This window comes from Thalassophryne amazonica, chromosome 3, assembly GCF_902500255.1.
Source record: "Thalassophryne amazonica chromosome 3, fThaAma1.1, whole genome shotgun sequence".
Taxonomy (NCBI): Eukaryota; Metazoa; Chordata; class Actinopteri; order Batrachoidiformes; family Batrachoididae; genus Thalassophryne; species Thalassophryne amazonica.
Window position 1 is genome coordinate 61,480,369 of NC_047105.1, and position 22,973 is coordinate 61,503,341.

The 22,973-nt window shown below is 41.1% G+C and overlaps 1 protein-coding gene and 1 long non-coding RNA gene across 2 annotated transcripts in view; one reads left to right on the plus strand and one right to left on the minus strand.

Annotated features, from left to right (window-relative positions):
* The window catches only part of bsnb (bassoon (presynaptic cytomatrix protein) b), a 260,660-nt gene that overhangs the window by 17,404 nt on the left and 220,283 nt on the right, over positions 1-22,973 (plus strand).
* LOC117506844 lies at positions 452-8,914 on the minus strand. Its single transcript, XR_004559561.1, has 3 exons — positions 8,841-8,914; positions 8,309-8,313; positions 452-464 (listed from the first exon to the last, which is right to left on the minus strand). It is a non-coding gene; the product is annotated as an uncharacterized LOC117506844 (long non-coding RNA).

A 22,973-nucleotide genomic window follows, 5' to 3' on the forward strand; every position in this document is an offset into this window, starting at 1 on the left:
CTGCTATAGACGTAGACTGCTGGGGGGTTCCCATGATGCACTGTTTCTTTCTCTTTTTGCTCTGTATGCACCACTCTGCATTTAATCATTAGTGATCGATCTCTGCTCCCCTCCACAGCATGTCTTTTTCCTGGTTCTCTCCCTCAGCCCCAACCAGTCCCAGCAGAAGACTGCCCCTCCCTGAGCCTGGTTCTGCTGGAGGTTTCTTCCTGTTAAAAGGGAGTTTTTCCTTCCCACTGTAGCCAAGTGCTTGCTCACAGGGGGTCGTTTTGACCGTTGGGGTTTTACATAATTATTGTATGGCCTTGCCTTACAATATAAAGCGCCTTGGGGCAACTGTTTGTTGTGATTTGGCGCTATATATAAAAAAAATGATTGATTGATTGATTTATCTGTATTAATTGCACCTGTTTGAACTTGTTACCTGTATAAAATACACCTGTTCACACACTCAATCAATCACACTCCAACCTGTCCATCATAGCCAAGACCAAAGAGCTGTCTAAGGACACCAGGGACAAAACTGTAGACCTGCACAAGGCTGGGATGGACTACAGGACAACAGGCAAGCAGCTTGGTAGAAGACAACAACTGTTCTGATTATATATTAGAAAGTGGAAGAAACACAACATGACTGTCAATCTCCCTCGGTCTGGGATTCCATGCAAGATCTCACTTTGTGGGCTAAGGATGATTCTGAGAAAGCTCAGAGCTACCAGGAGGACCTGGTCAATGACCTGAAGAGGCCCGTTTGAAGTTCACCAGTGACCATCTGGATGATCCAGAGGAGGCATGGGAGAAGGTCATGTGGTCAGATGAGACCAGAACAGAGCTTTTTGGAATCAACTCCACTTACCATGTTTAGAGGATGAGAACAACCCCAAGAAAACCATCCCAACCGTGAAGCATGTGGGTGGAAACATCATACTCTGGGGGTGCTCTTCTGCAAAGGGGACAGGACGACTGCACCGTATTGAAGGGAGGATTGATGGGGTCATGTATTGCAAAATTTTGGCAAACAACCTCCTTCCCTCAGTAAGAGCATTGAAGATGGGTCATGGCTGGGTCTTCCAGCATGACAATGACCCCAAACACACAGCCAGGGCAACTAAGGAGGGGCTCTGTAAGAAGCATTTCAAGGTCCTGGAGTGGCCTGGCCAGTCTCCAGACCATAACTCAATAGAAAATCTTTGGAGGGAGCTGACACTCCAAACCTGAAAGATTTGGAGAAGATCTGTATGGAGAAGTGGACCAAAATCCCTGCCGCAGTGTGTGCAAACCTGGTGAAAAACTACAGGAAACGTTTGACCTCTGTAATTGCAAACAAAGGCTGCTGTACCAAATATTAACATTGATTTTCACAGGTGTTCAAATGCTTATTTGCAGCAGTACAATACAAATAAATTATTTAAAAAAATCATACATTTCAGACCCCTCCATGATTTCTAAGTGGGAGAACTTGCAAAATTTGGTGTTGAAATACTTATTTTCCTCACTGTGTGTGTGTGTGTGTGTGTGTGTGTGTGTGTATATATACACACATACACAAAACGCCAGTTCCAATGAAGTTGGGACGTTGTGTGAAATGTAAATAAAAACAAGATAGACTGATAGACTTTTTTGTTTTTGGCCTAATATTTGCTCATTTTGAAATGGATGCCTGCAACACATTTCAAAAATGCTGGGACAATAAAGTTTATCAGTTTGAACATTAAATATGTTGTCTTTATGGTGTTTTCAATTGAATATAGGCTTGAGAGGATTTGCAAATCATTGTATTCTGTTTTTATTTACATTTTACATAACGTCCCAACTTCATTGGAACTGGGGTTGTATATTTATATATGCATACACAAACATACCTGTCTTATCTTATTTTTACTAAGTTTGCAGAGGCTAACAGGCTGTGTAACTTGGCACAGGCATTTTATTAATGCATATTTTCACTTCTGTCACCCACTGAGTGTACTATCTGAATAGCTGAAATGTTTCTGGTTCAAGTACATGACTTTTAAAAGCAATGACAGATAGAACTTTGATTTATGTAATTCAGGTTCCACTCAGTGATCTATGCACTTTAGACAGTGCATATAGATAATCAAGAAACAGCTCTTTCCCTAAAACAGTATTTTTGTTATTTTTCACCAGTACTTGTAAACTTTGTTGGTGACAATGACATTTATTACATTGGCCCACCCCCACAGCAGAATTTATCCACATCGTCATCACAGAGCTACATAATAGAAGAAATGTTTAATCATCTTCTGGGTTAAGGATCTTTCAAATAACTTAATCACACTTTTTTGGTGAGGTGTCCACTAACTCATTGTCTGGGCCTTATTAGCCAAAATGAATCATAGTCTCAGTTTGAAACAACTGTTTTGTTTTTTCAAGGGATTAATAAACAATCTATCCACCTGACACACAGCAGTTAACCAATCGGATCACATCGACAACATCTCCCAAATAAAGCTTTTCGTAATGTCACTCATTGGAGCAGGAATCATTCACAATAATTTACTGTATGGAAGTCTATACCCAATTCAGTTCCAGTTACTTCCCACACAGCAATTGGAACAGTCTGTTTTCATACCCAAGAAGTCAACCATTGAACACATCTGAGCTCTGCGAGTAATCAATGACTGCAAGTGTGAATATCAGCGGTGCTTCTTTGGAGCCTATGTTGATTTTTGCAAAGTGTTTGATTTGGCTGCTCTGTGGGACATCCTGAGAATTTGTGGCATCCAAGAGCATCCAAGATGTTGGATGTGATGGCCAGCCTATATACATGTACTGTGCTGTGCAACGCAGGGGCAGAATCTCTGAATTTTGCCCAGGGAAATCTGTTCTGGCTCCTGCACTGTGTCCTCAGTATTGAGTACAGTTGTGGAGACCAGCAGCTTTGCACAAGAGAAGTGGGGATGGACCGATTGTCAACCTGGGTGGCTGCCGTCCAGGACCCTGGCCGGTTCCATAGTGTAGTCGATGCTGCAATGTACAGCGCTGGTACAAGCTCCGCTCATACCTGATCTGACATCTAAACCCTCATTGTTGTCAACAGGTAGTTGATAAACCCCATTACGTCCATTCTACAATAAATCTCTTGCCTAATTTGAATTAGGCTGTGCTTCACTCTGCTGTGAGTCAAGTGTGGCTGTGTCATCTGTCACGAAGTTTCACATCAGCTGTAGTGAGTCATGCTGCAAATTACAGCCAAGATGCAAAGTTAAGATCAGAGCAACTTCAAACTGAACAAATTACCAGGATTTAGGAAACAAAAATATCCATGTGTGGCACCGTACTGTGCATGTCTGCATGAACACAGATTTGTGTATCTGTCATAATAAAAGAATGGAAGCACAGTATAGTGGATTAGAATTAAAAGACGAGGAAATGGAAGGACTGAGCAGTCCAAAGTCAGTCAGAAAAGAATGCTGCATGGCAGAGAACAAAGAAGAGTGCCACAGTAAAGAGAATGGTGGAGGTGGATGTTGTGGTACCTTTTTAGCTCAGCCTGGCTGGAATTGTCAGATGCTGAGAGGGAGAGACACGGTGCTGTGCCGCTGGAGACCTGAATATTTACCCCTTAACCTACTTAGCATGGATACAAGTTGTGTTTCACACAGCTGTCTCAGCTGTCATGGCAACAGATGACAGTTTTCCAATGAAGGTGATGATCAAAATTAAAAATTGTGATCTTAAGCACATATCTGAAAAATTTAAAAATAGGCATGCAAAGAAACGTTGGTCCTCCTTGTCATCTTGGGTTGTGGTTATATTAGATTTTGTGTGACCTCTGGAATCTGAATTTTTATGTCTTACGTTGAAAATCAGTGGTGACTGCTGTGATCAGATCCTAATTCAGATTTCATTATCTGGTGGACTTTGCAAAAACAAATGCAATGTACTAATTTTCAGGCTTAAAAAATTATTTTAATTACAGCTATTCCTCATATTACATCTTTTAACTATACGTATTATAGATTCTTTCAGTCATTGCAGTAGAAGCTACGGCTTGCAGTATAATGTGCACCTGCTTGCTTGAACATCAGTAAGGCCACAGCATCTATGATCCTGTATGGCTTTTTCATATTTTCCTTAACAGACAGTCACGTGCTGCAGTCTAGCCTTGTCTGAAAGCAGTCCCTCCTCTGTGCTCTGTGTCTGCGCAGATGACTGGCTGTTGAAATCTCACTGTGGCTCACCACAGGGAATACAGTTCATGGGTGTGATTTACTGACATTTTGTTTTATGGCAAATGCATTTTGAGACGTCACATAGCGTCAAGATAACAAAAATTTCTTATTTGAGTACGACGAGGACACTTCTTCAAGTGGCTTGGTCAATGGAGTATCAACACAACCTGATTCTTATTTGTGAGCATACGAGTTTGTTAGTGCGGCATGACGGGATCTGATATTATAAATTAATATGAGTCACATAAACTGCACATTTGATGACCTCAATTTAAAAAAAGAAAAATGTGAACTGCAAGTAACACCTGTGTGTGACGTGCCTCACTCTGATTTCACAGCTGTCAGTCAAAGCAAGAAGATAAGGTTCACTTTGAAATGTAGCCTTAGACTTAGGGCTGTGCAGAAGTACTGTGTACATAGTGTACCCGTGTACAGGGAGCATGTGCATGTCATGACCCAAAAAAAAAGTGACAATGGTGTTCCATTAAAACATTGTGATGACACAGAGGGAAAAAAACAGTCAAGAAAGCGACAGAACTTTGCAAGAAAGAGGAAGTAAGAAAGAGAATCCTGGGAGTGTTTTTCAAAAATGTATAGGGGAACATCTGCTTTATAATTGGTCCAGTATCTATTTATAGATTCCTCCCTCTTTCTGTCTGCAGCGATGGCCTGGTCCAAAGAATCCAAAGCTGAGAGGGGAGGGGGGAGTGAGAGGGAGAGAGGAAAGTCATCATAAATCAACCATTCAGTTTTCACATGAACCCAGCCAAACATTACGCTGATTCTCCAAATAAAGATAAAACACTGAAATACAGGTCACCAGTTCTCTGTGCACAGTGAAGTCAGTTTCCAAAATGAATCTTCAGCACACATCAAAACACTGTGGATGTAAAATGTTCAATTAAAGCAAAAATAATCTTCATTTTCTTAAAATCTTCATCTTCTTAAAATCTTGACTTCTTTAATCAGTATATTTTCTAGGTGTTCAGTGTGGCTATTTCTAAATGATTCTGTAAAATTTACTCACAGGACCTTTTTTTTTTGTTTTGTTTTGTTTTTTGACAATTCAACATCTATTCCTGGGGTTTGCCCATTCCCAAAAGTTTAATAGCTTTAATGCCTGAGCGTGCATGTCTCACTGCTCATGCTGATGTTTTTAAAAGACTTTTTGGTGACTCAGAGGAGTCACCCCTCGAGGATGTTGATTCAGGTTTAAAGTTTTTTTTATACTGGGTAATCGTAATCATACCTGTGGCCATGCAGGCGGTAAGGGCTACAGCAGCCTGACACTTGACCCCAATGACCCTGACATGTACCTAAATGACTGACCTCTGTCTAACCTTGAAGGCCCAGTCATACAGAGATAAGACTGCTGGTGATTTGGGAGAGTCGCTGACAGTTTCTTTTGCAGCCTCCTCAAGAATACGGTCGCAAAGTTTGTGGGGGTGGAGGGAGATTGCAGTCACATATATAAAACTCCTTTGCAAATGGCACTGATTCACATAATTGTGGTTGCATAATTGGTGGTGGTGCATAATTGTTGTGAGACACAGAATTTATAACACTGTTCATTCAATTGAATGGGAAACTGTGTCCAAACGTTTCACTGGTGCTATTCATCTGTCTTGGCTTTCAAATGTTATGACCAAGTGGGGAAATCATAAAAATACAGATGATTCCAGTTTATTGTGGAGTGAAGGCTCATAAGGTGCTGATTAAAAGGTTGTTTTATATTAAGCTTCTTAATAGACAGATTTCCTAAAGGAGTGTCTGAGAAACAGACACTCAGAGGCGCGGTCACGTGAAATCTGAGCACAAACAACGTAGATCCACTGATCAGACATCGCTGACACGACTGTTTAATGTATCATTATTATTCCTAATTGGATAATTGTCTTCAATTCATTCAGCAATATTTAGGTTAAAAATAGGTCTGGTTTGTCATTTTATTGATGATGTGAATTGTGGTCACCAGAGTGCCAAGCCATAAAATATTTCCTCTTCTTATTATGCATTCAGTATGATGCACTCTGATGTTGTGCCTGGAATCTGCTGGAGCCACTCTTCCAGTTATAACTCCTAGTGCTCCTGTTACCGCTGGGACCAATTTGGACTTTACCTTCCATATCGCATACATGTCAACCACTTTGAGGGTCCACCTGTATAACCAATTAAGAAAATCCATAAAATCAACACAAAATCCTTATAACCTCCAAATCGCACCAAAATCAGTTTTATTACAGTACACACAACCGCATAGCGATACAGTCACTTGCCCAGTTCTGGATCATTGCCAGTTCCGGATCACTGCTGTAGTATTTGCGCCGCAGTTTCTTGTAATCAGCGCGAATAAGCTAGTACTTGGTACCAATGGAAAGACTGATGTTTTGTCTACAAACAACCACAAGCTCGACCGGATCCAGCCATCTTTGTGATGAGCAGAGGAATCAAAACATCCGGTCTCCGTGGTGTGTGCGCATTTTCTGACGTTTTCTGGCAAGTGTGAAAGTGATGATCTCTACTAAGTAGAAAAGTTGAGTTAGCCATTCAGTGTCATTGGTTCTAGAGTGGGAAAATACTTACTTACTTGGGTAGAAAATGTCAGTGTGATATGTCTTGCTGTTTAATTGCTGTACGCATTTATCTCTGATGTGAAAATTTGCCGGTTGTGGATCACTGAAGTAGCAGTCTGGTGTCAGTATTTGTGAGCCATATGTACTTTGGGGGTCATCTCAACATCATGAATGGGCATGAATGTGGTGGCTTTTACTTTTTAATTCATGAGAAATCGCACCTCCATACATTAAAAGCCCTCCTTTGCTCTCCATCGCTAACAATATAATGTGCGAAATGATAGCAAGTTGGGGCATCTTGTGCTATCCTGATCCACTTCACTGAGTTAAAAGCTTAGGGGGAGATATCAAAATCCAAGAATGTTTATTACCACAGATGTTATTGTATCTTCATTTATTAAGGAATGCCACTCAAGTTGAGTAAACACTTCATTTTTTGCTCGTAAAAACGTATAACAGTGCCTTTCGAAACTAAATAAATTCTCATTTAATAAGTATAATTTATATCATTTTGTGTTCAAAACACATTCTCGGGCACAGTGTGTATCATTCTGCATTAGAAGGGCTACAGCCAGATGCCAGGAATGCCGCCAAAGTGACACAGAGTGTCGTGATCCAGAACCAGCAAAGTGATCCATTTCTGGCAAATATTTGCACCACACATAATGTGGCTTCACACTTTAAGTAGAAGGGCTACCCCATCCAGACTTTTTCAGCTAGATAACATCCAAATACCCAATACAACAATACACAATAAAGGACATTCAGTTGCATTATGGCTCCGTATAGCGGCACTTTAAAAAAGGTGATCTGGAACTGGGCAACTGTCTGTATCACATAACTGGGGTTTTGTCCACATATTAATAACTAACACCAGGGATCTCCATGGGCTCTTTTATGGTGGAAGTCCTCCACAGTTAAATCCTCTTGCTCCACAGTAAAATTGCTTGCTCTCAATAAAATCATGTCTACAAGTACATTGTAGGTATTTTGTACATACTCAATATATTTCCTGTGAATATAGTGTCACACAGCTGTTCTGTTTATTCTATCTGTTCTGTCTGTGAGTTCTACAGAAACAAGAACTCACAGAGTAACAGATCACTGCTCCTAACAATCTTTGGCCCTACCATGTGAGACTGTTCTGTCCTACAATTGGATATTGGAAAACCATATGATGGTGAACCACTTCCCATTGGACACTCACATTGGGCACATCATCACACAGTTTCTATGAGGAGTACAAAGATGGTGGATGGCTGGCCAAAAGTCCGTGGAGTTAACTTTTCAGCAAAAAAAAAAAAAAGTAAGCTTCTATCTCATATCATTAAAAAGTTATTTATAATTTAGTAAAACTTGTCGTCAGCCGTCGTATATGACGGCGTCGGCCCCAGTGGGTTAAGAAAAACAACAGTAAAATAAATTTACAAGAGAAAACCCTGAATATCCGTAAGACTTTATTTGTACGTCCGTATGACTCTGAAACTCGGAAAAATCCGTATAATTTACGGACAATCCGTATAGGTTGACATGTATGACATCTGCTCCAGTTGTTCCTTCAGTCCAGGGTACTTCTTGATTTTCTCATGCTCCTTTTTTTCTGATGCTACACAGTAAATCTTGCAAATATCACTAGTGTTAAATTAACACTGACAGCGTTAAATTCAGACTGCCAGTGTACATATGGTCCTACACTGGCCCATTGTGGGACCATGCGTATGTACACATTGGCAGTCTGAATTTAACACTGGTGATTTTGCTGTGTACTGTCACCTGGGATTGCCACATCGAGCACAACTGCAGTCTTTTTTCCCAACCGCCACTATGTCTGGTTGGTTGGCCAGCATATGTGTGCATGTGTGTGTACGTATATGTATATAAATGTGCATTTGGAGTTGTATTTATGAAGACATGGACAGCCACGGCTTCATTTTGTTTCCCATCATGGAGAGAGTAGCCATAAAGCTGCATCTGGCATCTTGTCAGTACACCACATAAATAAGCATGACACAGTGTGACAGATTGACATTACATTATGACATCAGAGTTTGGACTCAAAAGTGAAATCAACAAGTATATATGTCTACAGTGGGTAAAATAGGTATTAATCACATCACCATTTTTCTCAGTAAATATATTTCTAAAGATTTTGTTGACATGAACCTTTGACCAGATGCTGGTAACAACCCAAGTATTCCATAGATGCAAAGAAACAAAAATAAATATGTATAAGTAAATGGAATGACACAGGGAAAAAGTACTGAACACACTTACTGAAATTTATTTAATACTTTATTGGTAATCACAACTTCAAGATGCCTCCTGTATGGAGAAAATCGCATGCATTGCAAAATCAGATGTGATTTTGGCCCATTCTTCCACGCAAACAGTCATCAAATCTTGACGGTTCCATGGACCTCTTCTATGAACTTTGATCTTTAGTTCATTCCATAGATTTTCTACGGTGCATCCGGGAATTTTATTCACAGTGCTTTTTCCACATTTTGTTATTTTATAGCCTTATTCTAAAATGGATAAAATTAATTTTTTTCCTAAAAATTCTACACACAATACCCCATAATGACAATGTAAAAAAGTCTTTTTGAGATTTTTGCAAATTTATTAAAAATAACAGAACTAAGAAATTACATGTATATAGGTATTCACACCCTTTGCCATGAAGCTCAAAATTGAGCTCAGGTGCAAGTTGTTTCCACTGATCAACCTTGAGATGTTTGTACAGCTTAATTGAGTCCACCTGGGGTAAATTCAGTTGATTGGACATGATTTGGAAATGAACACACCTGTCTACTAGGCATGTGAGTCTCTCACTGACAACGATTCGGTATGCATCTCGATACACAACCAGCGATATGATACATATAGTGATACATGACGATATTGACGATACGATGTGATATGATTCTCCCCTGTTCCTGATTTGATGCGATTTGATATGTATTTGATGGCGATTCAGTTCCTCACAATGCGATACTATGCGATTTGGTGCGATACGATGCGATTCAACATGATGCAAAGATATTATACCAAAAATTGAAATAGAAAATAAGACGTTGCAATTCAGTATGGTACTAGGGTATTGTTCTTCTTCTTCTTCTGATTCTACTAGAGGCAGAAAATTTGTTTTACTTCTTATAAGCAGCAAATTTACCAGATTCAACATTAAGGAACAGGAATCAGTTCCCTCATATTTGGAACCTGTTTGATCACACCGTCAGAACATAACAGTACAGTAAACAGTAAGACATCACTCTCAGTGAGTGACTTAAAATGAGTCACTCATTGACAGAGTACTGCTTTGGCAAAAGTAATTCGAGATACTTTCTTACCAGTTTTGTAAGTTAGGGGGCACAGCGGCAGCCACGGCATTCTTTCCAAACAACCTGTGTCTTGTCAAGCTTCCCATCTTTTTTTTTTTTTAAAAAGCCAAAATAATTCCAAACGCCTGATTTAAATGTTTTAGGTGCGTCAAAAATCTGTAGTGCAGCAGATAACTGAAACAATCCTGCAAATGGTGATACAAGCACCAAAGTCACCAAAGTCAACACAGATACTCCTTAGACATTACCCTTTTGAAAAAAAAAAAACTACTAGCCATTTGAATTTTCAATAGGTGGCTGGGTAGGGGTCAATTGAAGAATTACGCAGGGGTCAAAATTAAAAATGCTCCAATCAATTTCAAAACTACGCTACATTTGTCTGGTCATAACAATTTCAAAATGGTATAGTCTGGACTATGTATGACTGAATGTTCAGGAGTTATGGGGTAAAAGCAGCAAAAATGGTGACTAGGGATGGGTATTGATAAGATTTTATCGATATCTATACCATTATCGATTTCGCTTATCGAGCCGATTCCTTGTTGAGCCCCTTATCGATACCTCTTGTGAATTTTCTGTGTACTAAAAGTAGGCTTTACAGGTTCTCTATGTCAACAACATTTTATTGAGTCTTAAAGTAAATAAATATGAAATTGGTCAGTGGATCCTTAAACTCTGGAGATAATAAACTCTACATGGTGGATCCTTCTCTTATCTCTGGACATAAATAGAAATAAACAAAAAACTGTAGTTTTTCTCAAAAGGATTTCCTTTCAGACATTATTGGCATGAATGTCTTTCCATACGTCTGAGCTGAGCTCTTGCAGCTGGCTGTGCTGCACGTCAGGATGTAATTCATAAAGAATGCAGGATGTCTCATTTTGGGAGGGGAAAAAAATGTTTTAGTGGATTGTAGTTTATTGTCTGTATTACAGTGTTTGGAAAGAGGTGTCATTTTATTTAAAGCGGCAATTCGTTTTGAAGTTATTAATTCTGACCGGACTCTGTCTTGGCAGAGAGCCCCGCAGCATTTGGAGCTGTGCCAATGGAACGGAGGACAATTCTCGTTTCTTGACTGCAACAAGACAAGAGTCCCAGTTAGTGACTTTAATCCACACAAAAGTGACTCACGATTGACATATTTTAATGGCTTTGAGAGGGGTTAAGAAGTGGACTTGCCACTTCTGAGGAGCAGTGAATCAGAGAACCAAAGAGCCAGCGGATCGAAGCACTGCTTCATTGGTTCACATTTCAAAGTGGAGTCGCACTGCAGATGCGGTTAATTACAGACCCGCTGCAGGGTCTGTAATCAACCTAGAGAAATGATCATTTTCCTGACAAACACCCTCAAAAACAACGGCCGCTCTGACGGGCCGATAAGGGAATCATTAAGCAAAATGACTATTGCTATAGGTGGATCGAATCACTTCTTAACGATACCCGAAAAGAACCGGTTCTCGATACCCAACCCTAATGGTGACAAAGGTTAGTTTCAGTTTGTACAGGGGTCAAAAGTTAAAGTTCCTTCAATTTTGGTAAAAAGTGATGCAAATTATTGGTTGAGCTAATAGGATTAATAAATGGAATAATTTTGACTGTGTTGAATGCATGGTCTCCAAAGTAAAGGTCAAACAAGGTCAACGTCCATTGGATTAATGACATGTGACATATGTTACCCTGTAACATAACTAAGCATGGTCCAAACTATTTCTTTTTAAAACCCTGTTAACTCAACTAATAATTTGCATCTTTTTTTAAATTTTTTTTTACCAAAATTGGAGCAACTTTATCTTTTGACCCCTGTACAAACTGAAACTGACCTTTGTCACCATTTTTGCTATTTTTACCCCATAACTCCTGAACATTCAGTCATAGATAGTCCAAACTATACCTTTTTGGAATTATTATGATCAGACAAATAATGTGGTGTAGTTTTCAATTTGATTGGAGCATTTTTAATTTTGACCCCTGTCTAATAAGCTAAGTGCACATCTCGGGCAGTGCGGTGCATTAAGGGTACGCTAAATTTTTCGGCTACCAATTCACATTCAAAGATGGTGGAAAGTGGCGAGGATTGCTATGATTTGGACGATTTCATCCGCTGGAAAGTTGATGATTTAAAGCGTTTTTGGAAGCTCCGCGGATTGCCTGCTTCAACCAGGACTGTGTACGGCAGTAGACAGAAATGGAAAGAAGAGTTGGCTGCCCTTGCGTATGCTGCATTGGTACAGAAACTGCCGTTGGTGCTGACAAAGGAGGAATAGAGAGCTGCTGCCGAAAATCGCTACTCCGCCGGCTTCGTAATGACTACAAGGAAGGTGGGTCTCGCATATAACCTCTTTGGTGTCACATTTGTTTTGATACGTTGACAGACATACAGCGATATGTGCATGCATGCAGTTTGTTTATAGAACATGTCAATATTACAATATTACGCGCCATGTCATTCATGGCGCAACATTACAGTCATAAGCCGATGCACGAAAACGGCGCCATCAACCACATTATAATTTGGCACAGTTTCAGGATATTGACAAAATAAATGTGTGCAAGAAACTTACAATTTTAGTCCGTCTTTTACGTCCGTCTGGATCTTTCTTCTCTGTGGGGAAACTGTGCACAATGAACAGATGTTTACAACCACATTTGTTCTTCTTTTGGTCTTTGGCTGGACTCGGCGGAGCCTTGCAATCGCATGTTTTCAGCCACCTTTCAAGCCTATAAATTCAGTTCAAGCATTTGAAAACAGCACAATGTGCACCTATCATTATTGTATGCGTCGCTTAAGGCTTAAAGCCTTTGAAACAATCCATGTAAGCCTTAACATTCACAGTCTGCTAACGCTACTGTATACGAAATTCAGTGGCGGCGGTGGGTGTTTGGTAGCTTGAATGTTTGACCCCATTTGACCCACGCATGCGCATATGCGTCGCACACTTTGCTTATTCTTCAATTGACCCCTACCTGGCCGCCTATTGAAAATTCAAGTGGCTAGTGTGTTTTTTCAAAAGAGTAATGTCTAAGGAGTATTTTGTGCCGAATTTGATGCTTCGATCACCATTTGCAAGATTTTGCTCTAAATATTCTCTTAGTTGCTGCAGTACTCCTAAAACTGCTTGCGCCATTGTCGTGGGCCTCCATTTTGAAATTAATTTGTTGCAGTAGAAATGTGCTTTGCTTTCAGGCTTTCATCCGTGGTGCATTTAATGTGCATAAAAAAAAAAAACAGCGACCGATACATTGCGATTTCATCCATCAATTGAATTGATGCATACTGAATGAATCAATACACTCGGATCGCGCACATTTGTATCTAGCTGATTCATATACACTCAACAAAAATATAAACGCAGCACTTTTGGTTTTGCTCCCATTTTGTATGAGATGAACTCAAAGATCTAAAACGTTTTCCACATACACAATATCACCATTTCCCTCAAATATTGTTCACAAACCAGTCTAATCTGTTGATAGTGAGCACTTCTCCTTTGCTGAGATAATCCATCCCACCTCACAGGTTGTGCCATATCAAGATGCTGATTAGACACCATGATTAGTGCACAGGTGTGCCTTAGACTGTCCACAATAAAAGGCCACTCTGAAAGGTGCAGTTTTGTTTTATTGGGGGGGGATACCAGTCAGTATCTGGTGTGACCACCATTTGCCTCATAGTGCAACACATCTCCTTCGCATAGAGTTGATCAGGTTGTCAATTGTGGCCTGTGGAATGTTGGTCCACTCCTCTTCAATGGCTGTGCGAAGTTGCTGGATATTGGCAGGAACTGGTACACGCTGTCGTATACGCCGGTCCAGAGCATCCCAAACATGCTCAATGGGTGACATGTCCGGTGAGTATGCCAGCCATGCAAGAACTGGTGTTGTGTGGGCCGCTGAAGAGGAGGTACTGCTGGCCCACCACCACAAGATGGCGCCCTGCTTGAAGTGCGGGCTTCAAACATGAGAGGGCGTCGGAGCGACCAGGAGTGACAGCTGTCACTCATCATCCGTACCAGCTGTCACTCATCCACTACTCATCACCACCACCATAAAGGCCGGACTGCAACTCCACCTCCCCGCCGAGAAATCAGCTACCATTCAGGTAACCTTCTCTGCGATTGATATTGTAACTAAACATTGTTCTGTGTGCAGCCGTGTTCCTGCGGGCTCTGTCTGAAGCTGGATTGGCGGATAGTGGGAGTGCGACAGTCTTCGCCTCTCACTCCATCCAGGGACGAGACTAACAGGAGCTGCACGGGTGAAATTGTTTCTGGAGGTGGAGGTTTTCCCTCCTACCTGTATACAGACTGTGGGATTACTGAGTGTGCGAACTCACACTCATCAGGACTGTCTCTGTTCTCTGCCAGCGGTACCGGGTCTGACTGCTGAAGACAGCGGGCACCTGGGGCGCAGGGCTTGGCGGCTCCGGTGTTCTTCAGCTCCGTTGGTGGTGGAAGCTGTGTGGGATCCGGCTCTTCTCTCGCCAGGCGTCTTCTATCGTCGAGCCTGCCCACACGTCACCTGGTGTATAATTGACAGTCCCATATTGTTATTGTCTGTACGTCATTGTGCGATTCACAACATTAAATTGTTACTTTTGGCTTATCCATTGTCCGTTCATTAACGCCCCCTGTTGTGGGTCCGTGTCACGACACTTTCACAACAACTGGGACATTTTCAGCTTCCAAGAATTGTGTACAGATCCTTGCAACATGGGGCCGTGCATTATCCTGCTGCAACATGAGGTGATGTTCTTGGATGTATGGCACAACAATGGGCCTCAGGATCTTGTCACAGTATCTCTGTGCATTCAAAATGCCATCAATAAAATGCACCTGTGTTCTTCGTCCATAACAGACGCCTGCCCATACCATAACCCCACTGCCACCATGGGCCACTCGATCCACAACACTGACATCAGAAAACCGCTCACCCACACGACGCCACACACGCTGTTTGCCATCTGCCCTGAACAGTGTGAACCGGGATTCATCCGTGAAGAGAACACCTCTCCAACGTGCCAAACGCCAGCGAATGTGAGCATTTGCCCACTCAAGTTGGTTACGACGACGAACTGGAGTCAGGTTGAGACCCCGATGAGGACGACGAGCATGCAGGTGAGCTTCCCTGAGACGGTTTCTGACAGTTTGTGCAGAAATTCTTTGGTTATGCAAACCAATTGTTTCAGCAGCTTTCCGAGTGGCTGGTCTCAGACAATCTTGGAGGTGAACATGCTGGATGTGGAGGTCCTGGGCTGGTGTGGTTACACGTGGTCTGCGGTTGTGAGGCTGGTTGGATGTACTGCCGAATTCTCTGAAACGCCTTTGCAGACGGCTTATGGTAGAGAAATGAACATTCAATACACGAGCAACAGCTCTGGTTGACATTCCTGCTGTCAGCATGCCAATTGCATGCTCCCTCAAATCTTGCGACATCTGTGGCATTGTGCTGTGTGATAAAACTGCACCTTTCAGAGTGGCCTTTTATTGTAGGCAGTCTAAGGCACACGTGCACTAATCATGGTGTCTAATTAGCATCTTGGTATGGCACACCTGTGAGGTGGGATGGATTATCTCAGCAAAGAAGAAGTGCTCACTATCACAGATTTAGACTGGTTTGTGAACAATATTTGAGGGAAATGGTGATATTGTGTATGTGGAAAAAGATTTAGATCTTTGAGTTCATCTCATACAAAATGGGAGCAAAACCAGAAGTGTTGCGTTTATGTTTTTGTTGAGTATAGCTTAATCTCCACATCCCTACTGTCTACATATAAGGTCCCACAGTTGACAGTGTATGTCAGAGAACAAACCAAGCATGAAGTTAGAGGAATCGTCTGGAGAGACCTCCAAGACAGGATTGTCTCAAAGCACAAATCTGGGGAAGGGTACAGAAATATATCTGCTGCTTTGAAGGTCCCAATGAGCACAGTGGCCTCCATCATCCATAAATGGAAGAAGTTCAGATCCACCAGGACTCTTCCGAGAGCTGGCCGCCAGTCTCAACTGAGCGATCAGGGAAGAAAGGCCTTAATCAAGGAGGTGACCAAGAACCCGATGATCACTCTGTCAGAGCTCCTTCTGTGGAGAGAGGAGAACTTTCCAAAAGGACAACCATCTCTTCAGCAATCCACCAATCAGGCCTGTGTGATAGAGTGGCCAGATGGAAACCACTCCTTAGTTAAAGGCACATGGCAGCCCATCTGGACTTTGCCAAAAGGCACCTGAAGGACTCTTAGACCATGAGAAACAAAATTCTCTGGTCTGATGAGACAAAGATTGAACTCTTGCGTGAATTCCAGGTGTCATATTAAGATGAAACCAGGCACCATTCCTACAGTGAAGCATGGTGGTGGCAGCATCATGCTGTAGGGATGTTTTTCAGCAGCAGGAACTGGGAGACTAGTCAAGATTGAGGGAAAGATGAATGCAGCAATGTACAGAGATATTCTGGATGAGAACCTGCTCCAGAGCGCTGTGAACACTTTTTGGATGCATTGTATTGGAGTCAAGTCAGGTGATTGGCTGGGTCATTCAAGCAGCTTTATTTTCATTCTCTGACACCAGTTGAGAGTTTCCTTGGCTGTGTGTTTGGGATCACTGTCTTGGTGAAATGTCTACCCTCATTTCATCTTCATCATCCTGGTTGAGTTTTATCAAGAATGTCTCAGTACCTTTTCCCATTCATCCTTTCTTCAATTATATGAAGTTTGCCAGTGTCAGATCCTGAAACGCAGCCCCACACCATGATGTTCCCACCTCCAAACTTCGCTGTTGGTATGGTGTTTTTGGGCTGATGTGCATTGCCATTTGACATCCAAACATGGTGTGTATTATGGCATTCAGAGAGTTCAGTTTTAGTCTCATCTGATCCGACTACATTCTTCCAGTATTTCATAGGCTTACCTAAATGTTGTGCAGCAAGCTTTAAATGAAATTCAACATACTTTTTCTTCAGCAGTGGAGTCTTGCGTGGTGAGCGTGCATACAGGCCTTGGCGGTTGCTAATTCTAGGTCTTGTTGAAGGGGTCCTTGGCTCTTGGACACTTCATAATTCTTTTCAGTCCTCTGTCAGAAATCATTGAGGAGGACCTGGTTATGGCTGGTTTATGGTGAAATGATATTCTTTCCACTTTAAGATGATTGCCCCAGCCATGCTCACTTGAACATTCAGAAGTTTAAAAATCCTTCTGTAACCAATGCCATGGTTACTGACGGATTCCTAAACTTCTGAATGTTCTGTAACCAATGCCATCAGTATGATTTGCAACAGTAAGGTTGTTAAGATCTCGAGACGTTTCTTGTACTGAACTAGCTGATAATAATTTGCACTGACAAGGGGCAGGATTGCTTTCTAATTTCTGATAGATTTCAGCTAGTGTCGTGGCTTTCCATGCTTTTTTGCACCTCCCTTTCTTCAGGTGTTCAAACTTTTTGTGTTGTGTCATTTCACATTATTAAACATAACTTAATTTATGGACATCTATAGTTTGATTCTTTTGCCTGTGTGTATTACTGTGGTGAAAATTTCATGTCAATAGCACCTGTAGAAATATATTCACATGGTGACGTGTTACTTATTATTATTATTATTATTATTATTATTAATACTCGTATATATTAACAAATGTCTTTGTCAAGATGTATGTTTAAAATAAACATTCAGCTGCAAAGAATTCACATAACTGAGCTTTGTTCAGTTGTGAGCGACCATGTGTGTTCTGATTGCTTAGTCGCTTTTTCATGTTTGGGTCAGACTGTTTTGACACAGTGCGTTAAACAGTAATCACGCACTTTAAATGGACAAACAGAATGAACTGGGTCAGGAATCCAACTGAGATGCAACAGGCTGAATTTTGCATATGTACAAAAATATTTTTCTAAGAAGGCTGCAGGAAGCTAAAACTGGGACAGTTGTTTAATTATTACCCCATATGTCACTTCATAAGAATGCACTCCTTACCGGTAAGGCCTGTTCAAAACCAGTGCAGGCCACCATGTGTTTGGTGCACATTTAAGGTGTTTGTTCTGTATGATTTTGTTTTCTTTAGTGTCTGTCAGCAGTGTATCAACAGTGCAACCCATGGAAACAGTATTGTAAAAAAAAAAAATCAAGTATTATTACTTGGCTTGGAGGTCAGTGGTCAGTGTGGCACAGTATTTAGTTGGTAAGGTGTCATATACAGGTCCATATGTATTTGGACAGTGACACAATTTTCTTTATTTTACCTCTGTGGATCACCACAAAGACATTGAAATGAAACAGTCAAAATGTCCTTGTTGTGTGGACTTGTAGCTTTAATTCAAGGGGTCTAACAAAAAATATTGTATCACTATTTAGGATTGTTAGGATTATTCAGGTAAATGAGTCCAAGACATATTCAGTGACTTGAACATGTTCATCTCTGCACCTCCTGACTTACAACCCCTGGCAAAATTATGGAATCACCGGCCTCGGAGGATGTTCATTCAGTTGTTTAATTTTGTAGAAAAAAAGCAGATCACAGACATGACACAAAACTAAGTTAATTTCAAATGGCAACTTTCTGGCTTTAAGAACACTATAAGAAATCAGAAAAAAATTGTGCAGTCAGTACCGGTTACTTTTTTAGACCAAGCAGAGGGAAAAAATATGGAATCACTCAATTCTGAGGAAAAAATTATGGAATCATGAAAAACAAAAGAACACTCCAACACATCACTAGTATTTTGTTGCACCACCTCTGGCTTTTATAACAGCTTGCAGTCTCAGTACTCTTCATCAATCTGGCTCCAACTTTCTCTGATTGCTGTTGCCAGATCAGCTTTGCAGGTTGGAGCCTTGTCATGGACCATTTTCTTCAACTTTCACCAAAGATTTTCAATTGGATTAAGATCCGGACTATTTGCAGGCCATGACATTGACCCTATGTGTCTTTTTGCAAGGAATGTTTTCACAGTTTTTGCTCTATGGCAAGATGCATTATCATCTTAAAAAATGATTTCATCATCCCCAAACATCCTTTCAATTGATGGGATAAGAAAAGTGTCCAAAATATCAATGTAAACTTGTGCATTTATTGATGATGTAATGACAGCCATCTCCCCAGTGCCTTTACCTGACATGCAGCCCCATATCATCAATGACTGTGGAAATTTACATGTTCTCTTCAGGCAGTCATCTTTATAAATCTCATTGGAACGGCAAACAAAAGTTCCAGTATCATCACCTTGCCCAATGCAGATTCGAGATTCATCACTGAATATGACTTTCATCCAGTCATCCACAGTCCACGATTGCTTTTCCTTAGCCCATTGTAACCTTGTTTTTTTCTGTTTAGGTGTTAATTATGACTTTCGTTTAGCTTTTCTGTATGTAAATCCCATTTCCTTTAGGCGGTTTCTTACAGTTCGGTCACAGACGTTGACTCCATTTTCCTCCCATTCGTTCCTCATTTGTTTTGTTGTGCATTTTCGATTTTTGAGACATATTGCTTTAAGTTTTCTGTCTTGACTTGCTTTGATGTCTTCCTTGGTCTACCAGTATGTTTGCCTTTAACAACCTTCCCATGTTGTTTGTATTTGGTCCAGAGTTTAGACACAGCTGACTGTGAACAACCAACATCTTTTGCAACATTGCGTGATGATTTACCCTCTTTTAAGAGTTTGATAATCCTCTCCTTTGTTTCAATTGGCATCTCTTGTGTTGGAGCCATGATTCATGTCAGTCCACTTGGTGCAACAGCTCTCCAAGGTGTGATCACTCCTCTTTAGATGCAGACTAATGAGCAGATCTGATTTGATGCAGGTGAAAATTTACAGGGTGATTCCATAATTTATTCCTTAGAATTGAGTGAGTCCATATTTTTTTTCCCTCTGCTTGGTCTAAAAAAGTAACCGTTACTGACTGCCACAGTTATTTTTCCTGATTTCTTATAGTGTTTCTTAAAGCCAGAAAGTTGCCATTTGAAATGACTTTAGTTTTGTGTCATGTCTGTGATCTGCTTTTTTTCTACAAAATTAAACAACTGAATGAACATCCTCTGAGGCCAGGGATTCCATAATTATTGCCAGGGTTTGTATCTAAAGAAAGCTAGTTGTAAAAGTGGTTTGTATTATCCGTAATCTTTATATTTAGTTTGTCCAATTACTTATGGCTTCTAAGAATGGACAAACTGCACAAAAATACCTATAATTCCGAAATGGTTAATGCAATATTTTTGTTAAACTCCTTGAATTGAATGCAGAGAAGTTAGTTATGTTGATTCAGAGTGATACCACCAACATATACAGACTGTGGGTTTGATTCCAGGTGTGTGCTTCACGCTACCTGTCTGTGTCCTTCATCACAACACTTCATCTGTATTATTCATTGTTCCAGTCCACATAGCTGTAAATGGGTCCCAGCCTTGGCTGGGGAAGTAACCTGCAATCGACTGGCATCCCACCAAGGGGGAGTCACAGACTCTCATCTGCTTTATGGTACTGTATCCTGGTATAAGCACCTGGATGGCAGGGTGCCTTTTGACTTACTTTTTCTGCATTGAACTCAAGCTGAAAGTTGACAGTTCAAGGAAATCTTGTTTACATTTAACTCCACTGTGATTGTGTACAGAGGCAAAATTACTGTCCAAATACTTAAAGACCTGACTGTATGAATCACAACATATTTTCAACATGTTGTCATCATTGTGTGAAAATTTGATCAGTATTTTCTGTCCAATTTCTGAATGTACATACAGAAAAATCATACATTTGGAATGAACCTACAGTGTTAATCAAAACATTCACAAAATGTCCAAAGCTTAGTGCTGTTTTATGACTTTTGAAGCGCCGATAACACTGCTAGTGGACTGCCTTAAAAACAAATTCCTCTTTCTCATCTCTCACTCATTCAAGGATGGAATTAAAATAAGCAATGTACATGCTAGTGCACGTACAGACCTGTGCTGACTGTCACCTTGAAATATAAAATTCACAAATTGATTTGGATAGATGATATGGATGAATATTGACCATGTGGTGTGCTTCTCTGGTCATGATCCAGCACACCAGTGCCTCAGTGTTGAGGACCTCAGCGGCTGGAGAAGACGAAGATTCCCACGTGCCACCTTGCGGCAGCAGACAGTTTACTTTTGACAAGTCTGGATGGACCAGTTGTCTGCCTGAGTGGTTGCAAGGGAGGTTCCATGGTGTGGTGGATGCTGCAATGTGCATGCTCCCAGACCCGACTTGACCAGGTATGGAAGTGCATTTGTAAGCCTTCCAGCAAGTCCTCGGGTTTGGCGTGTCATCCTTTTACTGAGGAGTCTGGAACAATGTTTTGAAATGTTCTTGAACCATGGTTCGAACTAACCATCACTAATTTACATTCATTCATTCATTTTCTACCATTTTTCTTGGTCTGGGTCATGGTGGTAGGAGATTTAGTAGCTCATCCCATACTTTCCTATCCTCTGCCATTAAATTTTTTTTGGCACCATCCCAGCCACATGCTCTGTTCATTCTTTAAATCTGGTTGTTCATTCCTGTGTTTGTCCACATAGTGGGCATCATGGGTCTTGCCACAATTGCTGTCTTAAAGTTGATGCTGATGTGAGGGTGTGTGCAGAGCGCACTGACATGCACACAATGTGCACAGTGTTCTGCAGGTGGTAGAGAAAGTAAATGTAAGTTGAACAAGAGTTGTTTTTGATTCTACATAATTAGCATCCACTCACCATCCAACAGGTCGCAGACATATCTATGGGATATTGCATAAGCAGTGCAAAGTTGCTTTTTGATTATTCTGATGCATCAAAGTTCATCACAAATCTTTTACGTTATCCTCAAAATGTTCTTCTTTTAGTTTGGTGACTTACAAGACAATTGCATTTATTGGTTTGAGTCACTGAATGCAGAAGCTGGCTTAGCAGGGATGAAGTCGCTCACTCATTTACATTTGTTAAGGCCTGTTACTAGCACACAGAGTAGAATTACCACACTGTGATTTCACGCGAACACTATTAAGTCGTGGTACTAGTGTGGGGTAAATTCTGTTGAAATTAACAGTGAAACATTAACACTTTACACTGCAATACCTTAACTGTAAGTCCCTTTGACCGCTTCCTTGTTTTGTACTCGGGGTCACCACAGCAAATCCAAGGTGAATCTGCATGTTGAATTGGCACAAATTTTACGCCGGATGCCCTTCCTGACGCAACGCCACATTACATGGAGAAATGTGGTAGGGGTGGAACCGGGAACCTTACGGACTGACACCAAGTGCATTAACCACTTGGCCACTGGAAGCTTAATGCAGAGGACTTTTCTGTGTACATTTTACATTACATTTAGGCAACAGAGAGACTCTGGAAGCTGATTTTCAACAATGTGTTGTTGATGTAGTGATCAAATCAAATCAATTTTAGTTATATAGCGCCAAATCACAACAAACAGTTGCCCCAAGGCGCTTTATATTGTAAGGCAAAGCTATACAATAATTACGAAAAAACCCCAACGGTCAAAACCACCCCCTGTGAGCAAGCACTTGGCGACAGTGGGAAGGAAAAACTCCCTTTTAACAGGAAGAAACCTCCAGCAGAACCAGGCTCAGGGAGGGGCAGTCTTCTGCTGGGACTGGCTGGGGCTGAGGGAGAGAACCAGGAAAAAGACATGCTGTGGAGAGGAGCAGAGATCAATCACTAATGATTAAATGCAGAGTGGTGCATACAGAGCAAAAAGAGAAAGAAACACTCAGTGCATCATGGGAACCCCCCAGCAGTCTAAGTCTATAGCAGCATAACTAAGGGATGGTTCAGGGTCACCTGATCCAGCCCTGACTATAAGCTTTAGTAAAAAGGAAAGTTTTAAGCCTAATCTTAAAAGTAGAGAGGGTGTCTGTCTCCC